At 47.7% G+C, this 11,344-nt stretch overlaps 1 long non-coding RNA gene across 1 annotated transcript; it reads left to right on the top strand.

Annotated features, from left to right (window-relative positions):
• The first annotated feature begins 512 nt into the window (after positions 1-512).
• On the top strand, positions 513-8,197 carry LOC112079043 (uncharacterized). The gene is made up of 2 exons (XR_002895842.2): positions 513-580; positions 6,144-8,197. It is a non-coding gene; the product is annotated as an uncharacterized lncRNA (long non-coding RNA).
• The last annotated feature ends 3,147 nt before the right edge of the window (positions 8,198-11,344 follow it).

Below are 11,344 nucleotides of genomic sequence, written 5' to 3'. Positions count from 1 at the left end.
AAGGGGTGAGTAGCGTGTGTGTGTGTGTGGTGTGTTGGTGTGGTGTGTGGGTGTTGTGTGTGTGTGTTGGTTGTGTTAATTTGTGTATAAGCATATGTTGTATGGAGGTATGGCTCCCCTCACATTACCTCATGCCATCAGTAGGTACAGTGGGGATTAGAACTCCTCACAGAGCCACTGAGAGGAACTGAAGGACCAGTTTAATCCTGCAGAGTACACCATGGCTGCAACCTACCTCATCCTATCATTCTCTCCCTACTACCCTCTCTCAATCTCTATGTCTCTCTCTCCTTCCTCTCTCTCTCCCTCTCTATGTCTCTCTCTCCTTCCATCTCTCCCTCTCTCTCTCCTTCCTTCTCTCCCCTCTCTCTCCTCCTTCTTCTCTCTCCCTCTCTATGTCTCTCTCTCTCATCTCTCCCTCTCTCTCTCTCTCCTTCTTCTCTCACTCTCTCTCTCCTTCCTTCTCTCACTCTCTCTCTCCTTCCTTCTCTCCCTCTCTCTCTCCCTTCTCTCTCTTTCTCTCTCTCTCAGGCTGCATGTCCAAGACGACAACTTTTCACTGAAATGTCCGAAACACGAGGTAAGCACATAAACAGAATCCGTCTGTACACATGCAAAAGGGAGATAAATAGTAGAAAAATTATGTAACTATAGCAACAATCCATTGGATAGGTATGTCCGGGCAGAGAGCACTGGACTGAACCATCAGAGGAGGTCAGAGGGATGTCAGAGGGACTAGTTGCAGTGGTTGGTCGAACCATAGTGGAACATGGGGCTGATAGAAGCCCAGAGGTCAAGGGTCAAGGGTCAGGAGTCAGGGTCATAGAGGGACTGAGGAGGAACCAGATTAGCCCAGGGAGTTCTGCTTCTTCAGGCTGTCTGAGCACCTCACTCTGTCCTCAGGGTATTTCTGTACCAGCTCCTAACAGACAGACTTAGATTGACAGACAGAGAGGGGAAGGGGAGAGATGGGGTGATTTTTATTCATTATAAATTAAAATTGTAGTATTTATTTTTATGAGTTTTTTTATTAGATAAGGGATTAAAGAAGAAGGCAGAGAAAGAAAGAGAGGGGAGAAGTAGTGAGAGGTTGGAGACTGTACTCACCCCTGTCGGTTTAGCTGACCTGGGACTGGGGCGTTCTGACCCTGACTGCTTCAGGATCCTGAGGGAGAGAGGTGTGATGTGAAGTATAGGAGACAGTAAGAGATGTGAAGTATAGGAGACAGTCAGAGATGTGAAGTATAGGAGACAGTCAGAGATGAAATGTGAAAGTATAGGAGACAGTCAGAGATGTGAATTAGTAGGAGACAGTCAGAGATGTGAAGTATAGGGACATCAGAGATTTAAGTATAGGAGACAGTCAGAGATGGAAGTATTGGAGACAGTCAGAGAGTGAAGTATAGAGACAGTAAGATATGTGAAGTATAGCGACAGTAAGATATGTGAAGTATAGGAGACAGTAAGATATGTGAAGTATAGGGACAGTAAGATATTGAAGTATAGAGACAGTCAGAATGTGAGTATAGGAGACAGTAAATATGTGAAATATAGGAAGGATCAGAGATGTGAAGTATAGGAACAGTCAGAGATGTGAATAGGAACATAGATATAGTAAGTAAGAGAGACAGTAAATGTGAGATAGGAGACAGAAGTATGAGAAGTATAGAGACAGTAAGATATAGGAAGATATAGGAGACAGCAGAGATGTGAAAGTATAGGAGACAGTAAGATATTGAGTATAAGAGACAGTCAGAGATGTAAGAAGTATAGGAGACACAGAGACTAGTAGGAACCAGTCAGAGCCACTTATGTGCAGTCAGTAGGGGCAGCACTGTTCTCTACTGTACCTGTTAGTGGGAGGGCTCTTTGACTTCTTCTGTACTTTCCTGGCTTTTTCTGGAGACTCACCCACCCTGAGAGAACAGAACGATKCACATCAGAATAATTTTACTTTTGTCTCCGTAAACATTCCTATAATCCAAGACTCCCATCTCTCTAGCCCCTCTGGTTAGGAATTTAAAATATTGTGATATTACAATACATTCAATTTCAGTTTTTGACAGAAAGACAGACATACAGAGAATGACATATAGTGACAGTGACAGAGAGTAAGGAAAAAGAGATTTAGAGAGACATTCACACACACACACACATAAACAGACACACACACACACATAAACAGACACACACACACACACATAAACAGACAGACACAGACTCATAAATGGACAGAGAGAGAGTCGGACACAGACAGAGACAGAGGATTTGTGTAACCAAGGTCGTGTGTCTCTGCATCTCCCGTGGCAACAGCCTATCAGGCATCTCTGCCTGGCGCTGAGRACTATTGACTGGCCAGTCCACTAACACCACTGTTAACGCCACCTGAACACTGAACACTGATTGGTCTCACACAGCATTCTGCAGGGCTGGAGGTCAGCCTGTCGATTCCCTCCCATCACTAAACACAGACCATAATAGAGCGTTCAGCACCAAGCTAAAAGGGTAGCAGACATAGGATAGGAACCCAGCTCCAACTGGGTTGGCAGAGTTCAGCTGACTATCATCCATGTCAGCACCCAATGTTCTAATGACAAACACATTCTATGCATAGGAACAAGAATGTTACTGTTGTGGAATGTATGTTGCCCATTAATTAACATCCATATAGGGCCCTGGTCAAAAGAAGTGCTCTACATAGTTAATAGTGTGCCATTTGGGATGAAYCCCTATGCACATTAAGATGTCATCTGCTACATTTGTTKATTTTAAATGACTGCACAGGGAGTCCTACGAATGACCTTGACAAAATGGCAAATCATCCTACACTTTATCCCACTAGCTACCTCTCACACTGCACCTCTCGGAAAACATTAGTCAGCCACGCTGTGCATTGTTATGACTGAAAGTGGGAGTGTGATTACATTAGCAGCCCACTCTTCCTGTTTTGTTTGGATTTCCAAGGTTGCAGTTTTCTTTATGGGAGGCGCCATCTGGCGGCAGTATCGCCACACTGCACTCTGGAGGAAGGTCAATGATGGAGGGAAGGGGGAGGGGAGAGAGAGGGGTACTGACATTCAGCAGGGAGCAGCGGTGCATTGAAGCAGCAGCCTCTCTCTCATCTCCTCTCTCCTCACCCCTCTCCTCTCCCTCCTCTACTCTCCCCCTCCCTCCCTCCCTCCTCTATTCTCCCCATCCCTCTCTCCTCTCCTCTGTGTAGACTGACAGACAAGGGTGAAAATCTGGCTGCTGATCAAAAAAGCATCACGCCCACCCCCTGCCTTCCCCTCGCTCCCTCCATCTCTCCTCCCCTCTCACTCCATCTCTCCTCCCCTCTCCCTCCCTCTCTCTCTCTTCTCTCCTTTCCTGTCCCTATATCCTATCCCACTCCCTCCTCTCTTCCCCTCCCACGTATAGAAGCAGAGAGAGAGAGAGAGAGCGAGAGAGAGAGAGAGAGAGAGAGAGAGAGAGAGGTCTGTGCGATGCTAATTTAGCAGACTGAGCAGCCTAATCAGAGAGCAGTAGAGATACACAGACACAATCCCAGGCACAACCCCCCCCCCCCCCCATGGAACTCTGCCTCTGTTCTCTGTTCCTCTGCTCTCCTCCTCTCACTGTTCTAAACACAGACACAGACACCAGCAGGAGAAATGGAGGAAGGAAAGGAAGGAAGGGAGCAATCTCACATGGGCAGGAACCGCTGCACACACAGAAACACACACACACCACAGGCACACACACACACACACACAGGTACACACACACAGGCACACACAGGCAAGCGCACACACACAGGCATACATACACACAGGCACCCACACACAGGCACACACAGGCACACACACACACACAGGCAAGCGCACGCACACAACAGCACACGCACACACACACACAGGCACAACACACACACACACAGGCAAGCGCACACACACAGGCACCCACACACATACAGGCAAGCGCATACACACAACAGGCAGACATATACACAGGCACACACAAACAGCAGGCACATATTGTGCAAACTCACACAAAAACATATGAACATTGTGAATGTTCACAAACACAACACACACACACACACACACACACACACACACACACTCACAACACATATTACACACACAGTAGGAGACAAACAGAGGCTGTTTTTGTGTTCTCTGCAGATGTGTAGAAACAAAAGGAGAGCAGTGGGCCGCTACATCACCAGAGAGACTCAGAGATACAAAGAGAATGAGAAAGGGAGACAGAGACTACATATAGAGAGAGAAAGAGAGAGAATATAGAGAGCGACAGAAGAGAAAGAGAATACTGAGAGACAGAGGGAGAGAGATTCAGATAGAGAAAGAGAGAGGGAGAGAAGAGAGAGAGATTCAGAAAGAGAAATAGAGAGGGAGAGAGAGAGATTCAGAAAGGAAAGAGAGAGGGAGGAGAGAGAGAGAGATTCAAAAAGAGAAAGAAATAGAGATGGAGATGGAGTGATTCAGAAAGAGAAAGAGAGAGAGGGAGGGAGAAGATTCAGAAAGAGAAAAGAGAGAGAGGAGGGAGAGATTCAGAAAGAGAAAGAGAGAAGAGGAGGAGAGATTCAGAAAGAAGAGAGAGAGGGAGAGAGAGATTCAGAAAGAGAAAGAGAGAGAGAAGGAGAGATTCAGAAAGAGAAAGAAATAGAGATGGAGAGGGGAGATTCAGAAAGAGAAGGAGAGAGGGGAGGAGAGAAATAGAAAGAGAGAGAGAGACTGCCGAGGAGAAGGGGGAAGCGCCACACCAGTGTAGTTAGTAGCGTTCCCACCTTGCTTTCACAGGAGCCGTTCACTGGCCAGCTGCATCCTGCATCCTCCACTACTGCACACTGCAGCTAGCTTTCATGTCTACAGTAGTGCACAACCCACACACAACACTGCAGCTAGCTTTCATGTCTACAGTAGTGCACAACCACACGCACACTGCAGCTAGCTTTCATGTCTACAGTAGTGTACAACCACACGCACACTGTCAGCTAGCTTTCATGTCTACAGTAGTGCACAACCACACGCACACTGCAGCTACGTTCATGTCTACAGTAGTGCACAACCACACGCACACGCAGCTAGCTTTCATGTCTACATATGTACAACCACACCACACCACTGCAGCTAGCTTTCAGTCTACAGTAGGCACAACCACACGCACACTGCAGCTAGCTTTCATGTCTACAGTAGTGCACAACCACACGCAACACGCAGCACTTTCATGTCTACATAGTGACAACACACACACAACTGCAGCTAGCTTTCATGTCTACAGTAGTGCACAACCAACACGCACACTGCAGCTAGCTTTCATGTCTACAGTAGTGCACAACCACACGCAGCACTAGCAGCTAGCTTCATGTCTACAGTAGTGCCACACCACACGCACACTGCCAGCATAGCTTTCATGTCTACAGTAGTGTACAACCACACGCCACCTGCCAGCTAGCTTTCATGTCTACAGTAGTGCACAACCACACGCACACTGCAGCTAGCTTTCATGTCTACAGTAGTGCACAACCACACGCACACTGCAGCTAGCTTTCATGTCTACAGTAGTGTACAACCACACACCACCACTGCAGCTAGCTTTAGTTTACAGTAGTGCACAACCACACGCACACTTGCAGCTAGCCTTCAGTCTATCAGCAGTGCACAACCACACGCCACACTGCAGCTAGCTTTCATGTCTACAGTAGTGCACAACCACACGCACACTGCAGCTAGCTTTCATGTCTACAGTAGTGCACAACCACACACACACACCACCGCGCAAGCACAGACATTGCAGCTTTCATGTTAGCTCAGAGCAGAGACTCAGGCACACAGACACTGCAGCTTTCATGTTTGCAGTGACCATGGCAATTAAAGGTCCCATTCTGCGCTGGCCATGGAGAATAACACACACACATTGCAGTGCTGTGAGTGCTGGTGCGTTCTATTTCAGCAGGCATGAGTACATATGTCCAGAGAGAGAGACCTACTGAACCTGCAGACAGTATGACACAACACACACAGATCACCCATACACTCTAAAAACCACAATATTCATTTTTTTCATATATAACATTATCTTTGTGCACTTGTTTTGAAGTGAACACCAATCGCCCTCATACATAATTTGTCTTTGTCTTCCAGGCTTTGTAAAATAGAGCACTACCCAGCCCCAGTGAGCATCACCTATGCAGTACGACAGACAGACAGATAGGACATCCCCCCACCCAAACCTGATGATGATGAGTCATGATGAGACGTTATGACGGACAGACGCATCGGCCAATGGGGATGGCTGGGGATCCTCTGAGGCACCACCGATGGCAGCAATACAGACACTAGACAGCAGATCCCTCAGAGCAACCCCCGTAACCCCTGGCAACGGCACTGCTTTATCTCAGCCACCCCTGATAACCAGACAGAGAGAGAGACTGCATTGTCTGTCTGATAGACAGTCTCCTTCACGGACAGACGGACTGCGGTGTTTTGAGAGAGTCTTTCACAGCCCTGTCTGTCTGTGTCTGGAGTCTAGACACCTGGCAGCCATGGTTACTTAGAGACCACCCCTCCAGAGAGAGTGGGGGAGAGAGAAGGGGCGAGACAGGGAGCTGTTTTAAATTCACGCTGCACTGTTCTGCCTCTGGAACGGTCGCTATCATTTTTAGACACCTGGTGGATTGCGATTGGCCAGAATAGGCCCCCTCCGGCTATGCTGTCCGAGTTCCAGGTCGCGGTGTGTGTGTGACATCAACTGTGTGTGTGTGCTTGTACAAGGAAGGGAACGAGCGTGTTCCAATTCAAGATGTCATGCGTCAAAAGAAGCCGCCCCTCCCCTGGATGTATCTCGATGTGCGCTTAAGTGTTATAAAAATTGTACATTGCGTGCTTTAACAGATTCTAAATATGATTCTGATATTGACAGAAAGAAAAAATGACGGTATTTTAATATAACGCTCTTCTTCCGGTATGTATTTTGATGTGCATATTACGGCTATACGACACCATTGAGTCAGCGTTGGTATCTGTCCCGCTTTGTGTTCAATTAAACATTTTTATAAAAATCTAGGTTTCAATATTCACACTAGCGTACTACTTAGAATGCATGCCTTATACATTGCTTCATTCTAAGTGGGCAGTGTGCTAATTTGGATATTGGGGGGAGTCAAAACTCTGGGGGTCACCGAGTCGAAGTTCAGCCGTGTGCTCATACAACATGATGTACAGTAGACGCCACATCATCACCATAAAGGTTAAAGGTCAGGGCTTAGGGCCCGGCCCGCATCATCTCACACGTCATGTCATCTCATCTCACCACAGTTCTTCATCAATATCTCTGTCCATCATCTCCATCACCAAAGGCTGCTGGCTCCATAAAAATGAACAAGGATTCGACTCCAATAGATTCTTAGTCCTATACGACTTGAGTTCTCAGTACCATAGAGCTGAATCAACCGTACAGAGACTCAAATATGTCATAATATGGACACCGTACAGTAACACAGTCCTCCCCATTAAATGGGGAACCGTGACTGTTGTACGGTGTCCATATTCGGAATGTTTCAGTTTTCTGACGCCACATCAAGTGTGTCTCTCTCATTCCTTTTTCTGTATGTGGCACTCAGAGTAGCGTAGCCTGTTCCCCTTACTGCAGCATTCTCACACACACAGACAGCCTCTTTAGGGTGTAGTGTACAGTACTTCRGTACTACTTTAGGGTGTAGTGTACAGTACTTCAGTACTACTTTAGGATATAGTGTACAGTACTTTAGTACTTCATATCAGTGGACACATACAGTATTAGGGCGTACAGTACAGACAAGAGCAAAGCATCCCACCACAAACCTCTTCTTCTGATTCTTGATTATGATGCTCTCATTATTTAATGGTGTATATAAGTATTTGACGCGGTTTAAATGTAAGATGTGATGTACTAATATAATTGTGTATAGTATTTCCTAGAGATGTTTATTTTCTATAAAATGAATATGTTATTGCTTATAAAAATGTTATTAAAAGAATCCATTAAAAAAAAAGAGACTTTTGGGAATGTCACTCGTTCTAAGTTGAGCATGCAGTTTTTTTTATTGTTCATGTTTTCATTGTTTGAATCGATGACACTACAGCATCAATTTGTGTGAAATGTTTTTGTAACGCCAATGTCAAATATACCAGCACCTTTCAATGCTGCCCAGACCAAGGACTGTTCTTTTTTCTTATCTTCTTCCAAATCTGCACTGACACACAGACACACATTGGTGATCATTAATGACAGACTGTGAGGACAGAAATACAGATGTAAGAATAGACACGTCATGACACACAAAGGTGCACACACACACACAGTACACACACCAAGGTTATTATAGTTTAGGTTTTTTATATTCATGTATATTTCTAGAATTTTGCTTTCTATTTTAAATTCAGTTTAGTTTCAGTTCATTTTCAGACCTGACTTGCTAGTTATTATTTACTTTTAGTTGTATCGACATATTTCTATTCGTTGTTATATKATTTAGTKTCAGTTTCAGTGTTAAGGACAGAAAGCATGCGTTGGATCAGCAGTAATACATAAGGTCATGGGTCAGGTCATAAGTTAGGTTCGGTTTCTAAAATAAAGTTCATCTCAATGTGAAAAAAAATTAATTGCGCTGAGCCTGGTGCAAAAAATATGTTGTAAACACTCTAAAGCATGTTAACACCAATCCAATGCTTTTGAACTTTAGTAGTACATGTAAGAAGAATGACATGTTTCCCTGTTAGCTAGTGATAGCTACACTGTAAAGGGCTTGCTGTGAATTTGACTGTAACTTATAGGCAGCAAAGTGGCAAGTAAGTTACTGTATTTCATATTGCAGTACTGTCACGCCCTGACCATAGAGAGGCTTTTTATTCTCTATTTTGGTTAGGTCGGGGTGTGACTAGGGTGGGTGATCTAGTGCATTTATTTCTATGTTGGCCTGGTATGGTTCCCAATCAGAGGCAGCTGTTTATCGTTGTCTCTGATTGGGGATCATATTTAGGCAGCCATTTTCCCACTGTGTTTTGTGGGATCTTGTTTTTTATCTTTGTTTTTGTGTGTTGGCCTGTGAGCACTGCTTGAGCTTCACGTATCGTTTATTCTTCTTGTTGTTTTTTGTGAGTTTCATTTGATTAAACATGTGGAAAATCTACGTACGCTGCGCCTTGGTCCGTTAATTCATTAGACGATCGTGACAGAAGAGATCCACCACAACAGGACCAAGCAGCGTGCCCGGGAAGAGAAGGTATCCTGGGCTTGGGAGGAGATAAAGGAGGAGAAGACATCCCGGACTTGGGAGGAAATTATGGCTGGAGACAAAAGCCTTCCATGGAAGCAGACGCAGGGAGAGAAGGGAGGACAGCGACGACGCCCGGTGTTCGCGGCCCACAGAGTAAACCCAAAAGAACAGCCCAATTTTTTGGGGGGGCACACGGGGTTTGTCGGCGGAAGCCGAGGAATGAGCCAGAGACCGTCAGGGAGTCGAAGGAAGGAACTTGATGAAAGATTCCGGAGAGAGGTGGTGGCGATGAGAGTGCTGCAGCGTGGGCGTGCTGAGGAGCGTGACACCAGACCGGTGTCATCTGCACCGGTTTCACGCATCTGGCCTCCAGTGCGTCTCCCCAGTCCGGTACGTCCTGTGTTTCCTCCACGTACTCGCCCTGAAGTGTGTGTCACCGTTCCGGTACAATTTGTGCCGGCCCTACGCACCAGGTCTCCAGTGCCCTCCACAGCCCAGTACGTCCTGCGCCAGCTCCCCGCGCTCGCCGTGCGAAGTGTTGTCATCGTTCCGGTACAATTTGTGGCCAGCTCTACTCACCAGGTCTCCAGTGCACCTCCACAGCCAGTACGTCCTGTGCACTGCTCCTCGCACTCTCCCTCAAGTGGCGCTTCCCAGTCAGGTATGTCCTGTGCCTGCTCCTCACACCCTCTCCTCAAGTGCGGCCTTCCCGTGTCAGTACGTCCTGTCGCCTGCTCCTCGCTACTCTCCCTCAAGTGGCGCCTTCCCAGTCAGGTACGCCTGGTGCCTGCTCCCCGCACTCGCCCTGAAGTGCGTGTCACCCGCCCGGTGCCACCGTGTGCCGGCCCCACGCATCACGACTCCAGTGGCGGCTTCCCCAGTCCCAGAGCTTCAGGCGACGGTTCACAGTCCAGATGCTTGCGGCGACGGATTGCACAGTCCAGAGCTTCGGCGGTACGTTTCACAGTCCGAACCTCCACGATGTTTCACGGTCCGGAACCTCCTGCAACGGTCCACGGTCCCGAAACTCCTGCGACGGTCCACGGTCCGGAACCTCCTGCGACGGTCCACGGTCCCAGAACCTCCAGCTTCCAGGCAGGAGCCTTCCTCTGCGTCGATGTCCAGCCCCAGGCACGGCGTCCAGTCCGGCTCCAAGGCCGGAGCCTTCTCTGCGCCGGTGCCCAGTCCAGGCCACGGCGTCCGGTCCCGCTCCATGGCAGGAGCCTTCCTCTGGCGCCGATGTCCAAGTCCCAGGCACGGCTTCCAGTCCGCTCCATGGGAAAGCCTTCCTCTGCGCAGATGTCCAGTCCCAGGCACGGCGTCCAGTTCCTCTCCATGGCAGGAGCCTTCCCTGCACGGGTGCCCAGTCCAGCCACGGCGGTCACTCTCAGCTCATGGCCGGAGCTTCTTCGGCACCGGTGCCCAGTCGGGTGCAGCGTACAACCCAGCTCCATGGCCGGGGCCCTCCTCTGCGCCGATGCCCAGGTCCGGGCACGGCGTTCTAACCCGGCTCCATGGCCGGACCCGTGGTCTGGGCGGAGCAAAGTCCTCTCACCAGAGCCGCCACCGAGATGCTGGCAAATCACGAGCGGAGTGGGTACTTTGCCCCGCACCGGAGCCGCACCGACGCTAGACGCCCACAAGGACCCTCCCCTATAGAGCCTTTTTATTCTCTATTTTGGTTAGGTCGGGGTGTGACTAGGGTGGGTGATCTAGTTCATTTATTTCTATGTTGGCCTGGTATGATTCCCAATCAGAGGCAGCTGTTTATCGTTGTCTCTGATTGGGGATCATATTTAGGCAGCCATTTTCCCCACTGTGTTTTGTGGGATCTTGTTTTTGTGTAGTTGCCTGTGAGCACTGCTTGAGTTCACTATCGTTTATTATTCTTTTGTTGTTTTTGTGAGTTTCATTTGAATTAAACATGTGGAACTCTACGTACGCTGCGGCCTTGGTTCGTTAATTCATTTGCCGATCGTGAAAGTAACCTCCTGTAATCTAAACACGTATCAAAGCAAGTACTGTGTAATGACCAGTATAATACCGTAAAATGATGAAATGTGTGAATAATTGACTGGATGAATGAAT

This window comes from Salvelinus sp. IW2-2015, unplaced genomic scaffold (genome assembly GCF_002910315.2).
Source record: "Salvelinus sp. IW2-2015 unplaced genomic scaffold, ASM291031v2 Un_scaffold6765, whole genome shotgun sequence".
NCBI classification, from domain to species: domain Eukaryota; kingdom Metazoa; phylum Chordata; class Actinopteri; order Salmoniformes; family Salmonidae; genus Salvelinus; species Salvelinus sp. IW2-2015.
The sequence above is the reverse complement of the archived record's forward strand: the minus strand, read 5'-3'. Positions and strand labels throughout refer to the sequence as shown.